Source organism: Medicago sativa, chromosome 2 (assembly GCF_051527215.1).
Source record: "Medicago sativa cultivar Bolivia chromosome 2, Bolivia_mono, whole genome shotgun sequence".
Classification (NCBI taxonomy): domain Eukaryota; kingdom Viridiplantae; phylum Streptophyta; class Magnoliopsida; order Fabales; family Fabaceae; genus Medicago; species Medicago sativa.
In genome coordinates, this window is record NC_140750.1 from 51,031,244 (window position 1) to 51,053,043 (window position 21,800).

The 21,800-nt window shown below is 33.9% G+C and overlaps 1 long non-coding RNA gene and 1 pseudogene across 2 annotated transcripts; one reads left to right on the forward strand and one right to left on the reverse strand.

Moving 5' to 3' along the window:
* Positions 1-267: 267 nt before the first annotated feature.
* LOC146948657 (uncharacterized) lies at positions 268-9,703 on the reverse strand (annotated as a pseudogene). The gene is made up of 7 exons (XR_015026935.1): positions 9,195-9,703; positions 8,838-8,893; positions 8,691-8,736; positions 5,621-5,698; positions 4,439-4,552; positions 3,421-3,500; positions 268-573 (listed from the first exon to the last, which is right to left on the reverse strand). The product of XR_015026935.1 is annotated as an uncharacterized LOC146948657 (transcript).
* A 10,185-nt stretch (positions 9,704-19,888) lies between these two features.
* On the forward strand, positions 19,889-21,102 carry LOC146948658 (uncharacterized). Its single transcript, XR_015026936.1, has 2 exons — positions 19,889-20,542; positions 20,738-21,102. It is a non-coding gene; the product is annotated as an uncharacterized LOC146948658 (long non-coding RNA).
* Positions 21,103-21,800: the final 698 nt, after the last annotated feature.

Here is a 21,800-nt window from a genome sequence, read left to right on the forward strand (position 1 = left end):
CCTTAAAAAAATAAAAATAAAGCATATATTCTAACATTATATATAGAAATAGAAACAATAAGTGGTCAATATTATAAAGCATCTCATCCAAGAAAGCATTTTTGCAAATAAAGAACCATTAACTTTAATTGAGAAGCTCCAATAAGCTAAAGCTAAAACAAATTGTGCCATACATATGAGATCATATATTTATTTAGAACTCAATCTTACATCGCACACGGACAAAATGTGTAGGCTGACTGAGTTTTATGGTTTCATTGCTACTCATTCAAACGCTAACTACCACAATTTTATTGGTGAAAAACCAGTCATAGCAGAAATTATAGAACAAAGATGAAAAATCTACATCCATTTCCAACTAGATTTTTACATTGGTTGCTACTGCGAAAAATAAATCTTTCTTTTCAGGGAAACCATAAACAATTTAAAATTTAAAATTAACTACATTACAATGAAGAGACATCTAGTACCCAGCAGCTATGTCATTTCTAAACCGTTCAGGCTGGTGGAGGAACCAAAAGCCTAAGCCTACTTCTGTATCTTGCAATGCGCTGCGACCGTTCTTCCCTTAAACTACAAGCAACATAAGGAAGTAACAATGTTAGTATATAAATTTTATTTCATCCTGAAACATGATTTGTCCTAAAAAAAAGTCTGGACGCTTTCAGAATCATTAAGTTATAAGACTTCCAGGATGTAACATCACACATAGCATTTTAGTTCTTTTCAGATATAAACTATAGCTAAACAATGAGAGCATTATTAAAGAAAAATAAAATGGCACTCATTGTAACCATGCAGGAACAGAAACTTGTGTCAAAAGAATGGAATTTATACACATTTTTAATGTAGCAAACTTTGCATAGAAGTCAAAATTCGAGAATTGGAATGAATGTAGCAATTCAAATATTCTAAAGACAGACTATCATTCATCGTACAAAAGGCAATAGAAGTCCAAATATATTTTGATTCAGAGAAACCAAAGAAGGGGGCAAACTCAGCAAAGCAAATGCTTGTAAATAAACAGTCTATTACCCTATTTCATTAAGGTTCAAATTTGAACCAATATCAGCATAAGAATATTACAATATCATCATGTGTTGGTAAGATTAAAAGAGTTAAACTTCGGTAGTTGTGCAATAGTCAAACTTGATGGCAGTGTAAAAAATTAAACAGAGTCAATCCAAACTATCTCAATATTGCATCTAGGATTGTGAAAATAAATTACTAGCATGTAATGTAAGTAGCAAATTTTAAGTGATTTACATGCCAAGAGAAAAAACTTCCTTTGGATCAATATTAAATGAATAGTAGCCATCATTATCGGATATGTCATTAAAAGGTAAAAGAAGAATATCCTCACAATTCACTTGCAGAAGACTTACAAAACTGGTTAACACTATAAAGAAGGGAGCTGCTTCCACTAAACATGTGTTTACTACAGTCATCAAATCATACCATAAAACAAACAGGGCCGAATGGACCTAGGGGAGATATAATGTCAAATAAAAATCTTGTTTGCTTTATTTAATGCTATAGTAAGAAACATTAAACCAACAAACTAATGTAGTTATGCTCAGTCACTGACAATCGCTTAATCATCAGACCGTCACCACTATCCACTCACACGCTGCAACACGAGCAAATTCGTGAAGCTCGCATACCACACAAGCGAGTGTTGTCTACGTGCTATCATTAGCCACCCAGTAATCACTGTTTTGGTCCATGCTGCCAAACCCTCTCTTTGTTAAGAAGGTTAGTTGTCCAAGTCAGTTTCCTCTGAGTGTGTTTTCTCCCGTGTCTTGTTTCAGTCTCAAATGGCAGACTCTTAGGTAATGGTCCTGGCAAACTCATTTGTGTTATCTAGCAATCTGTCTATAATGTCCTAAGGACATTGACGGGAACATACCCAAAAGTAGAAGGTTAATTATCAGTGGGTTTTCTCATAGCAGTTTATTGATACAAAATTATTGGTTTATCAGTCGACATTTTTTGAAGGAGGACAAAAGTGTTTAATCAAATCGAGTTCAATGTCATTATGATGTGGATCATAGTTTAGCTACATTTTCAACGACCGATCAAGACATTAATATTATGACATTTGGAAGAAGGCCAAAAGTGTTTAATCAAATGATGTTCAACGCCTCTATGGCGTGGTTCATTGTTTAGCTACATTTCCAATGACTAATCAAGACATCCCGTCGTATTTGAATAAATCCATGTCTGCAATTGACGATGTCAAATTCCTTTTGACCAATGATGGTTTCACCGAAATGATGAAAACACATAATGTGTGCATGGTGTTTATCTTTTACGGACATCAACTCAAGACAGCTCATCAGCATTCGGATGTTATTGCACAATCTTAGAACTTCACAGCTAATCTCTCTTATTATTTGTTCAATCCAAGATTTTATATACTGGTGCTTTCAGTTACATAGTTAGAAATTCTTCCTTTTCTCAAAATTGTAACATATGACCCCCTAAGGCCAAATTAAAAGGAATTGGTTAAGTTACGACTCTTCCTTTGTTATCTTTAAACTCTATCCTTTGTGTGCCTTGTTTTCCTTTAAGTCAGTCAACTCACTTGTACTTGTGGCAATTGTCTATAACCGTTACGTCTAATAATTTGTATATATAGGACCAGAGTATTGGCAGGTCATTGGCCCAAGATGCAATCTCAAGGTTTTCATTACTTTCTATCTCCATCTTCCATGGCTTGAAGGAAATGGCTGCCAATCTTTCTTATTTGCAGTCATTGAATATCATTAGAAAAACTCTCCTTTTGACAATATTGATTCTCATATATGGGGTTCGAGTCCTTGAAGAAGAGTTAGGTCACTTAAAATAAAACACAATTACCTATATACCCTTAAAAAAGAAGCTGAAAGGTTAAATTAAGGGGGTGATTTAGATTTTGCCAATGTCTAAACCAATTGAGACCTAATTGTAGCAGCTGCAGCACGAGAAGACTGCAATCCGGGGCCTTGAGCGTGGCTTGCTAGCAGAACGCGTCAGAGAGGACACCAAGTCCACTCTGCGAAGCCGCTACCGCGCCTCAATTGACAGCATAGATATATGCACAAGCTTGAGGGAGACTTTTGAGATAATCAAGTTATTGAAAATAAATAGCATTGAAATTTCACTGTACAGGTAGCTTGGGTTTGTTTTAGAGTTAGAATTTATTCAAGTATCATAAGTAGTACAAATAGCTTAATTACTCTTTTATTAACCGTATAAATCAGATCCATATATAAAGCAAGCTGTCCTGCTAACTGTCAATTAACATTTCAGTAGTTCAGAGACTTCAAGTACTGTAATGTAGATTCACGATTTCACATATCTGAATGATTAATCTAGAACATTCAGTAGGTTGAATAGATAAACAAGAAGGTGAAAGGGAGTGTCACACAAACTTACCGTGCTCGAACTCTTTTTGCACGTTTAATATGTCTCTTCAATAGATCTTGTGTTGATAAGTGCTCAACAGACTTCTCATCCTGAAAGCAATATGGGTATCAACCCAAAGGATATGGATTAGTGGGATATAAAGACATGACAACATTGAAGCAAATGAACTCTAGTTTCAATTTCAACAGAAGCATCATTTTAAAACATTAGCATGAGGAGCGTACTATCCAATAAACTTAGTTTGACAACACATTGTATCAAAGAATTGGCTATTTTCCATGTGTTAATATTACCTTAGTCCTAATTACCATGTTTCTATATATTTTAAGAGATTGCCTGTACATATTTAGATTAGGAAATTCTAAATACTTGAAGTAGATTGTTCAACTGGTCCTTGAAACACAGAAAGTTTATTCACATTATCTATGAACTATTCTATAACAATATATAGAGGGAATACACCCTTTTGGGCTGGATTTTTCCTTTCCAATTTTACCCCTTCATTTAAACTATTTTATCATTTATCATTTTTATAATACTATCTAAATCATCAATTAAAAAATTAGTTAAATCCCATTGAAATAGAAACAATCTACAATAATAGGAACAATATTGGACACTAAAAAAAATATAACAACACTATATAAAAGGAATACACCCTTTTGGGCTGAATTTTTCCTTTCCAATTTTACCCCTTTATTTAAACTATTTTATCATTTATCATTTTTATAATATTATTAAAATTATCAATTAGAAAATTAGTTAAATCCCATTGAAATAGGAATAATCCACAACAATAGGAACAATATTGGACACTATTAAAAAACCTTATTTTATTTTTATTTGTCAAAAATAGTTTATTATCTATCTATATACAATTAAGTGGAACAGAAAAATAATATAATAAAGTGAATATAAATGAAAAGCTTGGGAGCTAACTTCTCAAGTAATTCACAAATAAATTCTTCAATTCATGTATTAAATTTTCACAAATGGCTTTAATAGGCATTTAACCAGAAAACCCAACCTCTTCTTGCTCATCTTCGTCATTTTCATCATCTTTCTTGTTCGAGGTACATGTATCCACCATAGATGCAGGCGATGGTTTGGGAAGTGACATTGTTACATCTCTCTGCGATGGCTGACAAGCATAATGAAACAAAAGATTACAAATAAATAAATAGCAATGTAACATATGAAAATAAGATGCTTATGAACTATTCAGCCCCAAGAAGCAAATCATTTGGACTGAAAATTACAAAGAACCATAACATCCCAATCCTTAGCACTTTCGATGAGAAAATCAGAAAGAAAGCATAGTTGCCATATTTATTTGCAACAAATTTTGAGAGGATCGGTTAGAAAATAAAATAAAATAAAATAGAGGTCTCCTTTAATGTTGTTAGGAAGCCGCAGCAAACAGATCATCACAATTTCCAACAAATCTTTTTCTAAGCTTCAGAATACAAACTAGTAGATTCCCTTTGAAGAAAAAACAATAGGCATCAAACAAACTAATAAAACATGAGACCTATTTTATAGAATTCTTAGGATTACCAATTCACATCCACGAAAAAGATCTATTATGGTGACAAGAAGCCTCTCATTTAATAATTTGAACAGCTTCAGATTATACGGATCCAAATAACTAAACTCAAGCATAATTTCATCAGTTCTAACTGACACAGGTCTGGGATAGCTATATCCCCTAGGCCATGGTTTTAAAACCGAAACTGCATAGTCGAGTCAAAATTGCAGCCTAGTGAAGTGACCCTGTCCATACTCCATAGTCGATACCTCATCTAAGGCCCATTGCAATGCATCACACTTGCCAAAAAAAACTAAATGATAGAAAATACCATGCATGTACAAAGAATTAAGATCAAGTAATCAATTTGTACAGTTTTTAAAAAAAAAAATCATATAAATTATGCAATTGATTTAAAATGGCAAACCCAACTTACTGTATAAAGGACAGGGTGCAACCAAGCATTTGCCAAGTTGCCTCAACTCAAACTTATTCATTAGAAGTACTTTTATTACACAACATCTAAAATGTGAGTTCAATTATAGAAAAAGTTTGGCAATAGTTGATGCTGCCATTATATATCACCAAGCATATATGCAATCAGTATCATTTCCTCAAGATCATAATAGACTAACAGAAGATTATAGACTATAACTTGCTTGAAGTCATAAGTGGATATACCTGGCTTTCATCATTTACACCATTTCTCAACCATGATCTACAAAGTGCATACAGAGAAGCATCCTCTGTTATTCTAACCTAAAAATTTGAAATGCAACATTGTTACCACAACAAAAAAGAAAAATACCACAAGAGAAAGTATAAATATTAAAATCCATTGCGCTTGTTGAGATATGGCTTAAAAAATAGAATTTGATTGAGATCTCCCTCATTTGCTTCAATGTAAATATTTCCTATTTCCATGAGATATGGCTGGCAATCCATCTCTTTTATAAGAAAAATATCCCACCCTACCCCACAACATATTACTGTAGCAAATGGGTCAAAAGTTAAAGCTAGTGGCATTAGTCAAGCAACTCATCTCCCATCCTTATTTCGTGACTCTATTGTTTTTGTTTCCAATTGTTCATTTAATTTAATTTTGTTAAAAGTCTGACACATTCTAAATTGTTCAAAAAATTTGTTATTAAGAAGCAGATGAAGTTGATGATCGGTGCAGGCTGAGTCACATGGACTTTACTGCCTTAAGTCTTCATCTACAACTGCTTCCACTAATACAAGTCTTTGAGCCTTCTCCATTGTTGATTAGGTTATCCAGGTCTCAAAAGGTTTAGAGCTATGATTCCTCATTTGTCTCACTAGCAGTCTTTAGCTTGTGCATTTCGTCAGCTTGGAAACACTTCCAAACCGAGCAGTACTGAGTCACAACTCTGCTCTCTTTTTTGTTGTTCATCCAGATGTATAGGGATCACGTCAAGTGACTTCAATTGGAGGACATAGGCACTTTGTTATCTTTATTGATGCGTTTTCTAGATGTATGTGGATCTACACAACTATTGCGTTTATTTAAAAATTTCTTTAAGGAGTATTTTTCAAGCTGGTCTATTCACATTTTGGACAGTGATAGTGCATAAGAGTATTTTTCAGCATCCTTTAATTCTTTTATTATCGAAAAAGAGTGATATTCACATTTTGGACAGTGATATTCACATTTTGGTTTATCCCATCAGTCATCTTGCCAACTAAGTTGCATCATTCATCTTCCCACATCTTCTCTAAACCAGAACACTCCCTATACCGTCTTATTCAACTAACAACTTGGTTGCAAGTTTTTGAAATTGAAAGTTTTTAGTTGATCCTACTTTCCTTTAATCCAGCCCTATAACCCGCATAAGCTTGATTTCGTTATAACAAATGGTTTTTCCGAGGTTACTCAACCTCACATAAAGGCTACAAATGTCTCTCCCTAGAGATGTTATTTGCAATGAGTCTAGATTTCCATATCAAGATCCATTTCCCACCGAATCACCTCCTCTCAATCTGTCCCAGTCTTTCTTCCCTCCATTCCCATCGTTCCTCCATCCAATAACCCGCCCTTTTATCTCTTTACCCACATTCTACTAATTCCAGTACAACACCCTCCTCTCCCACTAATGCTACAGCAGCCCCTATTTCATGTGAGTAGACAACAAAGATGTGAGCAAGTGAGAGCACAGATATGTATATTTATGTTGGGGTTTGACGGGTCACTGAAGTTTTTTCAGGTAATTAGGGTTTAAAACAAATCACCTATACCATTTCTTTTATCTTTTTTAGGTGAATAGCAGCTATTTTCACCATGACAGACTTCCTGAACTGCCGAATACAGAAATAGAAGCCACTGTAGGCTTCCATGTGAGTGCCCCCATGACATGGCCATCAAAAGTTGTTTTGTCGAAAACATGCCACACCATACTGCCATAGCACAGACATTTCCACATTTCGACAATATTCATATTCAAAAACTTTCTACCAATCACCAGTGCCACATAAATTCTATTTTCCTTTTGCTTGTCTATAAAGCTATTCCTACACCAAACTTCTGAAAGATAATTACATCATATTTTACATCATAAAATTAATTTTGTTCTTAAATGAAACCATCTATTACAGTAGAATCACAAGCGCCCTTTTCTCTGACAAGTATGAGCTTCCATTCAATTTTATTCTGTTCTTGATCAGCATTCTATTGTATTTCCTGTTTTAATTTTGTAAACTGTATTATCTCCTCATTCTAATTTTCTTCTTATTTTCTATTATCTACTGTCCTCTTTTTAGAAAAATTTATTTGCCTAATCACTTGTGTTATTATCTTCATCTTACTCTTTATTTTAATTTATTTTTTGACATGAGACTTATGATATCATATTGTTAGTAGAAGAGATCTATAAACAAGAAAGTAAAAACAAAAACACAGATATGACAACGATATGCAGTTCCCATTGTGTTCTATGAAGAAATCAAACAAGTATTTGCGATCTATTGATACTTATATGACACACACACACAAAAGAGAAAAGCATCTTAAATTCTCAAACTAAGGGTCTGTTTGGGAGGAGGTTTTGGAGGGGGGGCTTTGGAGGGCTAAGTCTATATTTTAAAATATATTTGATATTTTAAAAAAAAATTCAAAGAACGATATGATAAATGATCATATAATACTTCAATCAAGCTTAATTAAAGAAACATTTTATAGTGTCAAAAATTTAAAAGAGAAAACTAAGCCCTACCCTCCAAATTTGTTTGGGAAGGAAATCTTCTCAATAACTTGTTGGAGGATTTGGAGGGGCATAGGTGGAGTCAAGAGGATGATAGTTGGGTTTGGAAGGCGGATGAGGGTGGCTTCTTTACGGTTAAGTTGGCTTACAAGAAATTGGTGGTTTGGAAGGAAGGTTTGGGTAGAGATGAGAAACGAGATTTCAAAGAAATTTGGAAAAGTCCGGCTCCATCAAAAGAGGTGGCTTTTTCTTGGAATTTACTTCAAGATTGGATCCCGACAAGAAGAAATCTTGCCTTGAGAAATATTCTTCCACCGAAGGTTCGAACGTTATGTGTGTATATGTGGTGCCTCTTTGTACTTCTTTACGGTAATCCTTGTATGGTTCAGTTAGATAATAAAATTTGCCGTTTTTAAAAAAAAAAAAAACCCCTCCAAAAAAACCCTAAAATCAGATTAACTCATCAAGAGCTGAATTGTAATTACATAAGAGATATAAAATATACAATGCAAAGTAAGAGAATTAGGGCTCACTTTTCGATCTCGGACAACAGTTAGTGCATCATCTCTGCTTCTTTCCCTATAAAACACATCAGAAACATCAACCAAACTCCATAATCAAAACAGAACATGAAAAAACACCAAATTGAATACACCAAAAATCATCCAATTTTTTTTTACCTCGCAGTTGAATCTCTATGGCCATTAACATCAGAAACCGTAGATCTAGCAGTACCCTAATAGAAAAACCAAAACAAAATTTCATCAAAAATTAAAATTCCAGCTTGAAATAAAAAATCAGTAATCACAATAACAATTTCAAATCACAATATTTAAATTGAATTCACCCATTCACAAACATTAAATCCAATTTATACAATTAAATTAAATTCTACATCATAACAAAAAGGGAAAAACATAATCAACATTTAATTAAAAAAAAAACTCCTTTTTACACTTGATCAAAACCAATTTTCACACAATTCAAAAACTTAAATAAAAAAAAAAACTTCAAAATCGAAAATTAAATCTCAAAACCTTGAGGTGTCCTTTAACAGGAGGTGAAGCAGTAGCAGCAAGATGAGGGAACTGCACGTGCGATAGCGGTCTAGTCACGTGCAAAGCGTGACTTAGATAATCCAAATTCATCCCACGAACACCGCCGCCGTGAGAATACAAAAGTGGCGGCTGCGGCTGAGACGGAGGAGGTGGTGGAGGATAACCACCAGCAGCATGATTCGCGGAAGCGCGTGAAGGTGACGCGAATGGGTAAAGAAAAGGGTTTGGAGAACGAACATGAAGCGCTTGTTGTTGCTGTTGTGGTTGTTGTGAATAATGAATCGGTTTCGAATTTGGATTTGGATTCGAATTCGGATTTGTGAACGGTGTAGTAGGTCTTGATGTGGTGGCGGTTGTGACGGTTGTTGCAGGTGGATCTAACGACATCGTTTTCGGGTTTTTGAACTGAAAGAAAAGAGAGTGAGTTTTATTGTGTGGAGAAAAAAAGGAGGGAAAGGAAAAGTGATTAATTAATAAAAGAGAGAAGGAAAAAAAAAGTGTTGTGGTTGGGTTTTGAATTATTCGGTGTGGGACCTGAATGAAGAAGTGTAACGTAAGTGTAACTAGCAGTAATGAACTGGTTAAGATTTGGGCCTAAAATGGGTACATAATCAAACATCAACTTATCTTACCGTTACTAGAACAGATTTTGAGTAGTCATAATTGTTTGAGAATTACTTTTCCCACCCTATGGCCTTCTAGCGCGCCCTGTAAAAATTCCAAAAATACCCCTGGTCCGAATTACATATTCCGAACCAGATTGTTAGTGTTTCCGGATTATAAAATCCGGACAAATACGATATGAATATTGTGTCTTTCTTTGATGTCAAGGGTCTCCGTTGACCGTTATACGACCCCCACATAAGCTGAAATGCAATTGCAGGGGTCGTATGAGCGGTCAACAATGACCATGACACCACAAAGACTGATAAAAGCTACCTAAAAAACTAAATTTTTTTGAACAAAATGTAAGAAAGGAGGTGATGAAGAATGAAGGAAAATGTTGAAGATCCAAGCCTTTTTATAGCCTTATATAAGTCATAGATCTTAATTACAGTCAAATAAAACGTGTTCCACATTCAAAACCGTAAAAAAATGCATTCAAACTCCACTAACCGGCCAAAGCTTTGGTGAAACGTCACCGGCCAAATTTTTACTGAGTGGTTCCGGATTTTATAATCCGGAATTCATGCAGTATTTCTGGATTATATAGTCCGAACGGAACCAGAATAGCATAAATGATGATTCTTTTGGGAAGGTGGTTTGAAGAGTCCAATGTTGAATCCAATGCTGAATCAATTTGGATTATACAATCCGAACCAACCCTCACCATACACAACGTCCCAAGTTTCACTTTGGGACACCCCATTATCGTCTTTTTCCGGAATACGTAATCCGGAGTGCATGTGAATTCCAGATTATATCTTACGGACTGCACCAGAGGTTTAGGCCGGTGGTCTGCATCACAAAGAAAACGTTTTATAAACGTTATGGGCGGTGGTCAGCTTCATAAAACGTGTTTTTACACGTTTTTTGACCGTAATTATGGCCTCCCACACGTTTTTTAACCATCCCTCCCCTATAAATAGGCTTCATTTTCTCAATGCAAGTCACACATTCTTCTTTCTCTTCTTCTCCTCTTCTACAACGATGTGTTTCCATCGTTGACCTTTCATAGAAATAGGCCTCTTTGGAAATCCATCAGGGGTCATATGATCGGTCAATATGGTAGGGGTGAGTCTGAATCTGAGGTTGGTTTGCCTGGGTGTCATGTTGACCATCATGGTCTCTTGTTCCCTAGAGGCACATGTGCCCCCTCTGTCTCCCCACCAATAACTTTTCTTCTTCCCCGCCATCTTCTTTCCTCCCACCCTCTTACCTCTACATCAGTGGCTGGAGTTAGAGCTGGAGCCACTGGTATAGCTTATGTAATAGGATATGATTAGAAATAGTTTTAGGATGTAATAAGCTTAAAAAGCTTGAAAGCGTGAAAATTATTGTAATGTATTGTTCATATATTAATAAAATGATTTCTTTTTATGCTTGTCTTTTTATTTCTGTTTATTATTTTTATTCGCATTTTATTTTATTTTTACTTCTGGTAAAACAGTATTCCGAATTTTACAATCCGGAAACATCTGCAAAATTCTAACAATCAAATCCGGAAAACGTAATCCGGAGCAGGGGCAAAATTGGAAAAAAATAGGGCGCGCGAGGAAAGGCATTGGGTGGGAAAAGTAATACTCTAATTGTTTTGAGTCTAACATTTTAAGTATGATTTTAATTTGTACACTCACACACATCTAATTATATGTTGTATACAACAACCAAGCCTTATCCCACTAAGTGGGGTCGGCTACATGGATCAAATGACGCCATAGTGTTCTATCAAAAACCATATTTGGATCCAACTCATTGACCTCTAAATCTTTTCTAATGGTTTCTCGAATGGTTTTCTTAGGTCTTCCTCTACCTCTTTTAACCTGACTCTCATCCATTTGATTTGCTCTTCTTACAACGGCATCTAGGGTCTTCTCTCTACATGTCTAAACCATCTAAGCCTATTTTCTACCAACTTTTCTACTATAGGTGCTACCCCTACCCTCTCTCGAATGTTGTCATTCCTAATCCTATCTTGTCTAGTCTTACCACTCATCCAACGCAACATCCTCATCTCCGCTACACTTACTTTACTCTCGTGTTGGCTCTTAACCGCCCAACACTCTGTACCATACAACATTGTCGGTCTGACTGCTGTCCGATAGAACTTTCCTTTCAGCTTAAGTGGTACTTTCTTATCGCACAAAACACCTGAGGCTCTTCTCCATTTCAATCACCCAGCTTGAATACGATGATGTACATCAGCTTCTATTTCTCTGTCATTTTGTACTATGGACCCAAGATATTTAAACCGTGTAACTTGGGGTATGATATGATCTCCAACTTTCACCTCAAAGGTAAACCCACTTCTTCTTTTGCTGAAGTTACATTCCATATACTCCATCTCGCTTCTACTCAGGCGGAAGCCATACGCTTCTAAGACTTGCCTCCAGGTCTCTAGCCTCCCATTTAACTCCTCCCTCGACTCACCAAGCAAGACTACATCATCTGCAAAAAAACATACATCTCGGTGCTAACTCTTGGATGTGTTCCATCAGTACATCCAAAACTAAAGTAAAAAGATAAGGACTTAGGGTTGACCCTTGGTGCAGTCCTATTGTTATGGGAAAATCTACGGTATCCCCATCCTGCGTCCTCACACTAGTCGAAGCTCCTTCATACATATCCTGGATAGCTCTAGTATAGGCAATCCTCACCCCTTTCTTCTGCAGGGCTTTCCACAAAATCTCTCTAGGCACTCTATCATACGCCTTCTCTAAATCAATGAAAACTAAGAAAATGCATTGATTTATGTGTTCATTAATTGCTGTGACAACACATCATTGATGCATGTTTAAGATATGGAACGACATGTGTGTGTCCTTGCACAATGTAGATACTCCAACGCTTAAGTCAGTAAGACTAGAAAAGAGGGGTCTAGGGTTGAATAATATCGTACCTTTGAGGACTGTGAAAAGTCCTCTTATATAGTGAGGAGGCGCATGAGAGGTTGTAGTGGCACACTATGACGCACGACAATTACGGATTGTGGGGATCATAACCGTAGAGCAAGATTTAAGGCACATGGGGGAAGTGAAGTGAATAAAATTGTCACAAGGAAGGGGGATTTGAATTGTGACCCTTTAAAAATTAAACCTGTAACTTAAAATTGATTCTCAAGTTGAAACTTGGAATGGTTAAGTTAATAGCAGACTTTAGAACGTTCTGATGTCTGTGTGCAAAAACAGTTTAATAAAGTAAATGTGTTTGTGTGTGTTGTGTTCGCAGTAAGTAAAGAGTATAGGGAAGAGAAGAAGAACACATAGAGATTTATAGTGGTTCACCCAATGTGGGTTAGTCCACTCCTCACAATCTTGTGAGAGTTTCCACTATGATGTTTGAGATAACCTCTCAAATTCTGCACCTTACAATCTGTTGTTCACCTGAACAGTTACACAACATGTAAGCCTCAACATGCTTGCACCTTCTTGCTAAGTTACCCACTTAGACTTTTACACCTTCTGCTCAAACTAACATTTTAGCACCCCTAAAGCTAGATGAGACTTTCTTTTCTTCTTGCTAAGTTACCCACTTAGACTTTTACACCTTCTGCTCAAACCAACACTTTAGTACCCCTAAAGTTAGATGAGACTTTACAAGATGTTTGAAGATTGAGTGTTTGCAGAAACACACAAAAGAAGAATGGAGGAAAAAGTTATCTTTAAAGAGATAACAGAAAGAATTGATTTACACTACAAAGAGATATTTTGAGATCTCAGTGATGATCAATTTAGAGAAGAATGGAAGGAGAACTTATCTTTAACAAGATAAGAAAGAATTGGTTTACACTACAAGAGACAATTTGAAATCTCAGTGATGACCAATTCGAATGCTAAAGCTTCAAACATATTTCAGATGTTTTCTTGTATGCTTTGCAATGGTGCAAGTAATGTTGAGCCTTTGATCATTATTTATAGAGTTTTTGGGCTCATATAGCCGTTGTAGGGTGTCCAGTGGTGTTATGTGTAACACCCTGTTTTCCCAACGTAAAATTTTCATAAATAAAATCAGAGTTTTTTTTTATCATAAAACGGAATGTCACATTTCTTAAAAATCATAAATGGAATAAATAATAATTTATCCTTCAAAACGTTCAACAACATAATATTTAAAACTTCGCAGCGGAATAGTTTGACAACTTAAATAATCTTTGGTACAAGGGCATCAATATAAAATCTCATAAAACTTAGTTCAAAGATTCATAAAGTAATACGTAAGGAACAGAAAGTAAAGACATAATCTCATCCCGTTACATATCAGAGCACCTAAGACACACACAGTTGTGAGGAGTCCACTCACGACCACAACTAATCTTGGTTACATGTAAGTTACCCATACGAAGAGCAACATTTTCAAGCAGAAGGGGTGAGATTTCATAAAACAATAATATTAGGCATATAATTCAACAATTATATCTAACATCTTAAAATTCATTAACTAGCATCATTAATCTTCCTACATTAGTCATAAACTTCATCATAAATCATCAAAAGTACAATCATAAACATCATCATATATCTTCATAAATATAATCATAAGACATCATCTTATAGCATCATAAGTACAAACATAAACGTCATCATATATCATCATAAATATATTCATAAAAGCATCATCACATATCATCAAATACTAATCGCAAACAATCATCACATATCATCAAATAATAAACATCGTCACATATCATCAATTAATAATCATAACATCGTCACATATCATCATCTAATAGACATAGACATCATATCATAAATCATATAGCATCATATCATAAATCATATAACATCAACATAACATCATCATCATAAACAACTTCATAATCATTAATCATAAACAACTTCATAATCATTCATCATAAACATCTTCATAATCATTCATCTATAGTCACTTCGTTAAAACATCACAACTTAACATCTTGACTTGACAATGCATCTAAACACGACTATGCAACTCTTAACGTCTTAAATCATCTCGAATCATCATGAAATGCAAATGCATGTGGTACCATTCTAGGGCATAAGCCCTCATCGTCGTGGGTTGAGCAAAAGCTCCTAAGGCATAAGCCCTCATTGTCGTGGGTTGAGCAAAAGCTCCAGGGCATGAGCCCTCATCTATAAATGAGTATGCATGGACTCAACATCTTACGTCTTATAAACTTCATGAACATCTATGACATCTTAACAACTTGACAACTTCATAACGACTCGACGACTTAACAACTTCATATCATCTTAACGTCTTAACATCTTAACATATTAGCATTTTGACAACATATGAATCACATAAATAATTCATGTCATATCATAATATAACAATGTCAAATGATAATAAACAACATCTTAAAACATCATATTCATCAATCATAAACAACATCATATAACATCGTATTTAAACATCAACAATAATTCACTATGTATCTTTGTGAAAACATAATAAATTATCCACAACATATTTTCATGTCAAACCAAAGCTACTGGAAAGATATCACAAATATCAACAACTTTCATGTTTATACCAAAGATTAATTCAGAACAGAAACATGTGAAACAGACGCAAAAACATGAAATAGAGACTGCTGTCACCGTACAATTTCGCTAAGACCTCCTTGGAGTATTTTCAACATAACGCAAAAACTAAAAATCACATTCACGTCAAACTAAAGCCACTGGAAAGCTAACAAAATTATCTAAAACTTTCATGTTTACGCCTAAGACCAATTCTGTACTGATCAATACCATTTTTCATTTTAAATTCGGAAAAGTTGTGCTGAAAGTCCATAAAAATTCACCGTGACCTACGTGTAGTAATTTGACCATAACTCAAGTTCTATAAATCCTTTTGAAGTCAAACCAACGGCATTAGAAAGCTAACATCCATACCTACAACTTTTGTGTTTACACCTAAAGCCAATTCAAAACTGAAATGTGTGAAAAAGATGCAAAAACATGAAACAGAGAATGCTGTCAGAGATAGCTCTCGGGAAAACTCCATTTTTCATCCCAAAATCCCAATTTTGAATCCCCTAAGCCCAAATTTGGTCCCAAAGTTTGTTTAAACGTTTCTAAACATGAAAAGACACCCAAATCCATATAAAACTAGAACTAAAACACCATTTCAACAAGAATCACCATTTGACCCATTTTTCATGAAAACCTTCAAGAACAACATAAATTCACTTCAAGTTCTATGATTATGATTACCCATTGCATCAATCATTAACAAAACATATCATAACAATAACAGCAACAAACAACCATGAATTCATCAACAACAACATCATATTTCATCAATTTTGAGTGAGACCTAATTTCTCTAATCATCAAAATCAAACAACAACAACCATTAATTCTCAATTCTTCACTTAAACCCTAATTCTCGATCTCTCAAAAACTCTTCCTACAACTCGTTAAATCTAATCGTTAGAATCATACACATAATAAGATTGAATGCTAGTCTCACCCTTACCTTAGAATTATCGATGCAGCCTCTTCTCTCTTCTCTTTGTCTTCTCTTCTCTTCTCTTTTCTTCTCTCTAAACCTTGTTTTCTCCAAAAACTGATCGTACGTTCTATGTCTTTCTAAACCTAACTTCTCTTATTTATAACCCCTCATCTAATTTCTCTTAAACCTCAAAATTACTCTTTTCCTCATAATCTTATTTATTTCTAAGTTAAATATATATCTCTCCCACTTAATAATATTAATACACCAAATAACACATAATAGCATATTTCATCAAAATATATATTTCTATAATATTTTAACACCAAATAACAAATATACCTCTTCACTGAATAACAAATATATTTCTACACCAGATAACATATATATTTCCACACAAAATAACAAATATATTTCTACACTAAATAACATATATATTTCTACACAAAATAACCCCACAACTTAATATTTATTTTATTTTCGAATCTTATTTTATTAAACAATAAAATAAGTCACAACGTCTCATAAATTTCTCTAAAATCATATAAATCACATAAATCTTATAAATCACACTAATCATATAAATATATTCTAAAACTCATTAAAATAATTAAATAATCGAAACGGGCGTTACATTATGCCATGTGTTCTGGGCCCCACTAATTTTTACTTGAAAATCTGGGTGAACATTCTGACCATCAGAATGTTGTTGTGTTTTCCAGGATGAACATCAGGATGTTGTTGTGTTCTTCATCAGAATGTTGATATTCATGATGTTCTTTATCTGGGTTCATCAATGATGAAAGTATGATGAGGTTCTAGGTTTGTTCAATGCGTGACATAATATTTGTTAGGCTTTATCCACAAAAAGTAACTTCTCCATATGCATCCAAAAGTTTCTGGATAAAGTGGGATAAAGTTAGCCAAATCTGCCTTGAACATTGTGCAGTAGAGAGATAGTGGATCTGCAGCTTCAGGCCCATGCTTCTAGGAGATTTTGCAAGATATTATACAGTACCAAATCTCAGACATGTCCATCACTTGTTGGTTGGGACAAGATCTTCTTTTTGCTTTGCTTTTTATCTTTCTACCAACTACATTGTTCATAGTTTGAAGCATGTGCAGAATGTTCCATCTGTTTCACTTAGGATGATTTGTAAGACTTGCATCTGGTGTAATCAATCCTAATAGTGAAAACAAAACTGAAGTGCAGTGAATGCATCATCTAGGATAATATTCTCATTGGAATATTCCTAGTACTTCAATGTTCATAGTCTTAGATGAACATTGAATATCTTTTTGACATTTTTCTTGTAAATGTTTTTATTGCTTGATTGATCCATGCAAATGTACTTTCCTGGACATTTATCTATGTCACGTTGTAGCTTGCATGTCTTCAACAATGTTCTTGAGATTCTGGGTTTGTTTTAGAACAATCTTCTGAACTCTGCTCGAACCTTCTGATCAACTCACTGATCAACATTCTGAACAACATTTTGAACTAACTTTCTGAACTCAGAGTTAGTTCATGAATGCAAATGTTCTTTGATTTCTTGTATCTTGGTATGATTTAAACTTTGTTTGTGTCTTGGTTAATCACTCAAGAACGCACAAATACCAAGAACTATCAATGTCCATTAATCCTTTAATCACCATAAATGTCTTTAATGATTTCTTGATCCAAAGTCAAAATCATTGTCTGCATAAGATATGTTCATGTCACATTTGTTCTTGCATGTTCTTGGTGTGGACATTGATTTATGAGTTTGCTCTAATGAACCTTCCGAGCAACCTTTTGAACAACCTTCTGAACTCCTTCTGGGTTCAAACATATGAACTTCAGAATGTTTCTTCTGGGTTTTTTCCTTTTTGACGGTTGTACTTTGTGCTGATGTTCTTCAACACTTCGAACCCTATGAAGGTTATTTATTTATTTTCTTCAAAAACTACTTAAAGCATATAAATGAGAGATCATTTGTTTTGACAAACAAGATGATTCTTTCTTTGAAGTCCAAAAGAATATTTCTTTGCATCTAGTTCTTCATTGCATATAATCGATGACTTTAAATATTCTTGTTTATCCATGAAGTAATCCTTTATTATTTCTGGATATATTCAGGGTTAATGTTCAAATGTTCAATTAGTATCCATAATGGGTGTGATTGTGCATTTGTAATCTTTAGTGATTATAGTGAAAATCCCTTGGAAGCGCAAGGGGACTGAACTACTTCAGGTTTATTAGGAACCAATATAATTGCTCTCTCTCTCTCTCTCTCTCTCTCTCTCTCTCTCAGTGTTTATTTTATCCGCTGCACTCAGAGTCTGACTCACTCAGAGTCTGATCAGGAACACTTATAATTTTTTTTGAAAAAGACAACACAATTCAACCTCCTCTTTTTATATTTTTCTCACCTTTAGGGCTGACGATCAACTCTATCAAAGCCATCACCACAACACAACTCAACTGAACCAGGCAGACGTCGGACATACCGGTGGCTCAACCCCAACAAGCTGCGGATCCAAGCATCTCAACCATCCTTTCAGGCCAAACTGGATCAAATACCGTTTCTTTGATATGATAATATAAGAGAATGTATCAAAAAGTAAAAAGTTAAATACACCCTCCGGTCACTAATATAAGCAAAAGTTTGATTTTTAGATTCATTCATTAAATGACGTATGTAGTCTTCATACGTCATTTAATGAATGAATCTAAAAATCAAACTTTTGCTTATATTAGTGACCGGAGGGTGTATGTTTTTGGTCCCTATAAATATACCAACTTTTCGTTCTAGTCCCTCTAAAATTTTCCTTCGATATACTTTCAAAAGGTATATACATCTTGAGAAATAAATAGCATGATAATTTAATCTATAATCAAGTATATACATCGAAGGGCATAATCTTGAGAAATTTTTACAACATAGGAAATAAATAGCATGATAATTTTCCTTCAAAAAAAATAAAAAATAGCATGATGTCAATTCCATGATGTCTCACTTATCTATTTTATTATGAGCACTTGGATAGAATAAAATGTGTTTCAATCCTCTCTTATTTTCTTACTATCTAATTATATCTCTTGCTTTATGGAATAGGTACTACTCGAAAGTAACATTTTCTTTTACAAACATATCACTTTTGTTTAGATACACGCGTTGGCGTAGTAAAAAAAGTGGACAGACGGACACGAGAGTGTCTGTCCGCACTCTAATATAAGTAAAGCAATAGATAATTGATCCTTAAAAAAAATAATATAGTAAAGTAATAGATAATTGATCCTTAAAAAAATAAATAATATAATAGATAATAGATTATACAATATATCAAGGTGATAATTCATGAATCTTAGCATTAATATAATGAGCTTTTGTTCGAACAAGCAGAGATGTTTCCTCAAAAATAAAAGTGACCCTCAAATACTTGAGGTTCCTCTGTTTCTGAATTTGGGATGATATTCTTATTTTCCATCAATAAATTAAAATTTAAATACTAAAGTTTGGGTTGCAGCGAGATTTTCTCAATCAATTATAATTAGTTTTTGTGATGGTAAAATTGTCGGAAGAGAAAGAAAATGGATTTACCATGCATCTGTTGTGGGGTTTTTAATTAGAAAATAGAAATTATAAGCCGTTTGATTAATTATAATTAATGGTTGAGATTTGGTGTATGTGTGTGTGTATATAAGTTTAATAAAAAATAAAAATGAAATTTGATGATCATTAAGAATCATATGTCATATTTCCTCAACAAAAAAAAAAAAAAAGATTTTACGTGAGATGTTTACAAAAGGTGAACTATATTTTGGATGAAAGAAACATGTAAGCATGACACATTGACATGTCTAAGAGACGTTTAGCAATAATTTTAATTTTATAAATGGTTTATTGAAACTTCGTAACTGCTAAGAGATATTGCGTAAGACAAACTAAAAATATTTAATTGAATTTAATAAAGTATTGATTTTTTTCTTATAAATTTATCTAGCAAATTTTTCTTATAGAAAATTTCGCAACTACTAAGAAATATTGCGAAAAACATGGCTTACATCTCTAGAATTTGTTATGTTTTAATAATAATCTTTCTTTGTCTTTTTCTTGTTGTAATTAATGGTGTTAAGTCATTGCTCTTAATTAAAGTTAGAAGTTTTATCCCTTGCCAGAGAAGTGATGATTGCCCAAGAAATCTATGTGTGGATCAAATAATTCCAACATGTGTTTGGGCTAAATGTAAGTGCAAAAATTACAATGATTAAGCTGAAAACCAAATCTATTCATGCTTAATCCTATTTACTCTTTGCCTATATTTTTTGCTCCTCTACTAAATTGGAAATATCTTATTCAATATTTACTCTTTCTTTTGTTCTCTTAATAAACTCATCACTCACTCCATTTTTCTCTATGCTTTTACTTCCTCTTATGTAGTTGGGACTAAGTTTGCTACTCAATTTTATTCTTCTACGTGGGTCTGGCGCTATCAATCCTTTATTTATGTTTTACTAAACAGTTAGTTCAGTTCGCAGAGTAAATGGTACATGGAAGGGGTTCTCAGGAAAGAGAGGTGGGTCACTTGGACCTCTTAAATACCAAGGCTTTCCTCGCCAGAATCCCTCACATGTGACCTTTTAACAATACTACACTTTACTTCTGCCACGAGGTACCTAGAGTAGTGTTTATTTTAATAACTTGGTCCTACCTCTTGTGTTTTACTCATCATTCTTTCTTTATTACATTGTACTAGATTTAACAGCGAGATTTAATAGCAAGTAAAACAAAACAAATTAATTTAACACTAATTTGTCCATAAGACTGGTTATCCATATATTATGTTTATGCACCGAAAAACATTTGTAAAATAAACAAAAGCATTAAGCGCCTTTGGAAAAGCGTAAGGACTTTAAGTAAATATATTTTCTCAAAATATATTCAGCGATAAATTTTCTTCGAATCAAACAGTATATTTTCTCAAAATATATTGGTCAATAAACTTTCTTCAAATCAAACAATTATATTTTCTCAAAATATATTTGGCAATAAATTTTCTTCAAATCAAATAGTATATTTTCACAACATATATTGGGCGATAAATTTTCTTCAAATCAAAGAAGTATATTTTCTCAAAATATATTAATCGTGAAATTTTCTTCAAATCAACTAATGGAAATATCTCTTCTCAAAATATATTAGGTGATAGATTTTCTTCGAATATATTGGCCAATAAATTTTCTTCAAATCAAATAGTGCAACGACTTCGTGGTGACAAAAATTTCAAAATTGCAAGTAACAAAAACCATGAGGATTAGAGAGATAGAACCTGATTATTAATGTCGAGAGATGTCGCCTTTCTTTTGATTAATGTCGTTCTTGGTAACGTTGACCATTATAGCTTCTTGTCTCCTGAATTGGGGCGTCATGGTATATATGCTTAACCTCAAGGAATGTCTCAATATCTCATTCAGAATTTTTGAAACGATCTGAAGCAATAATG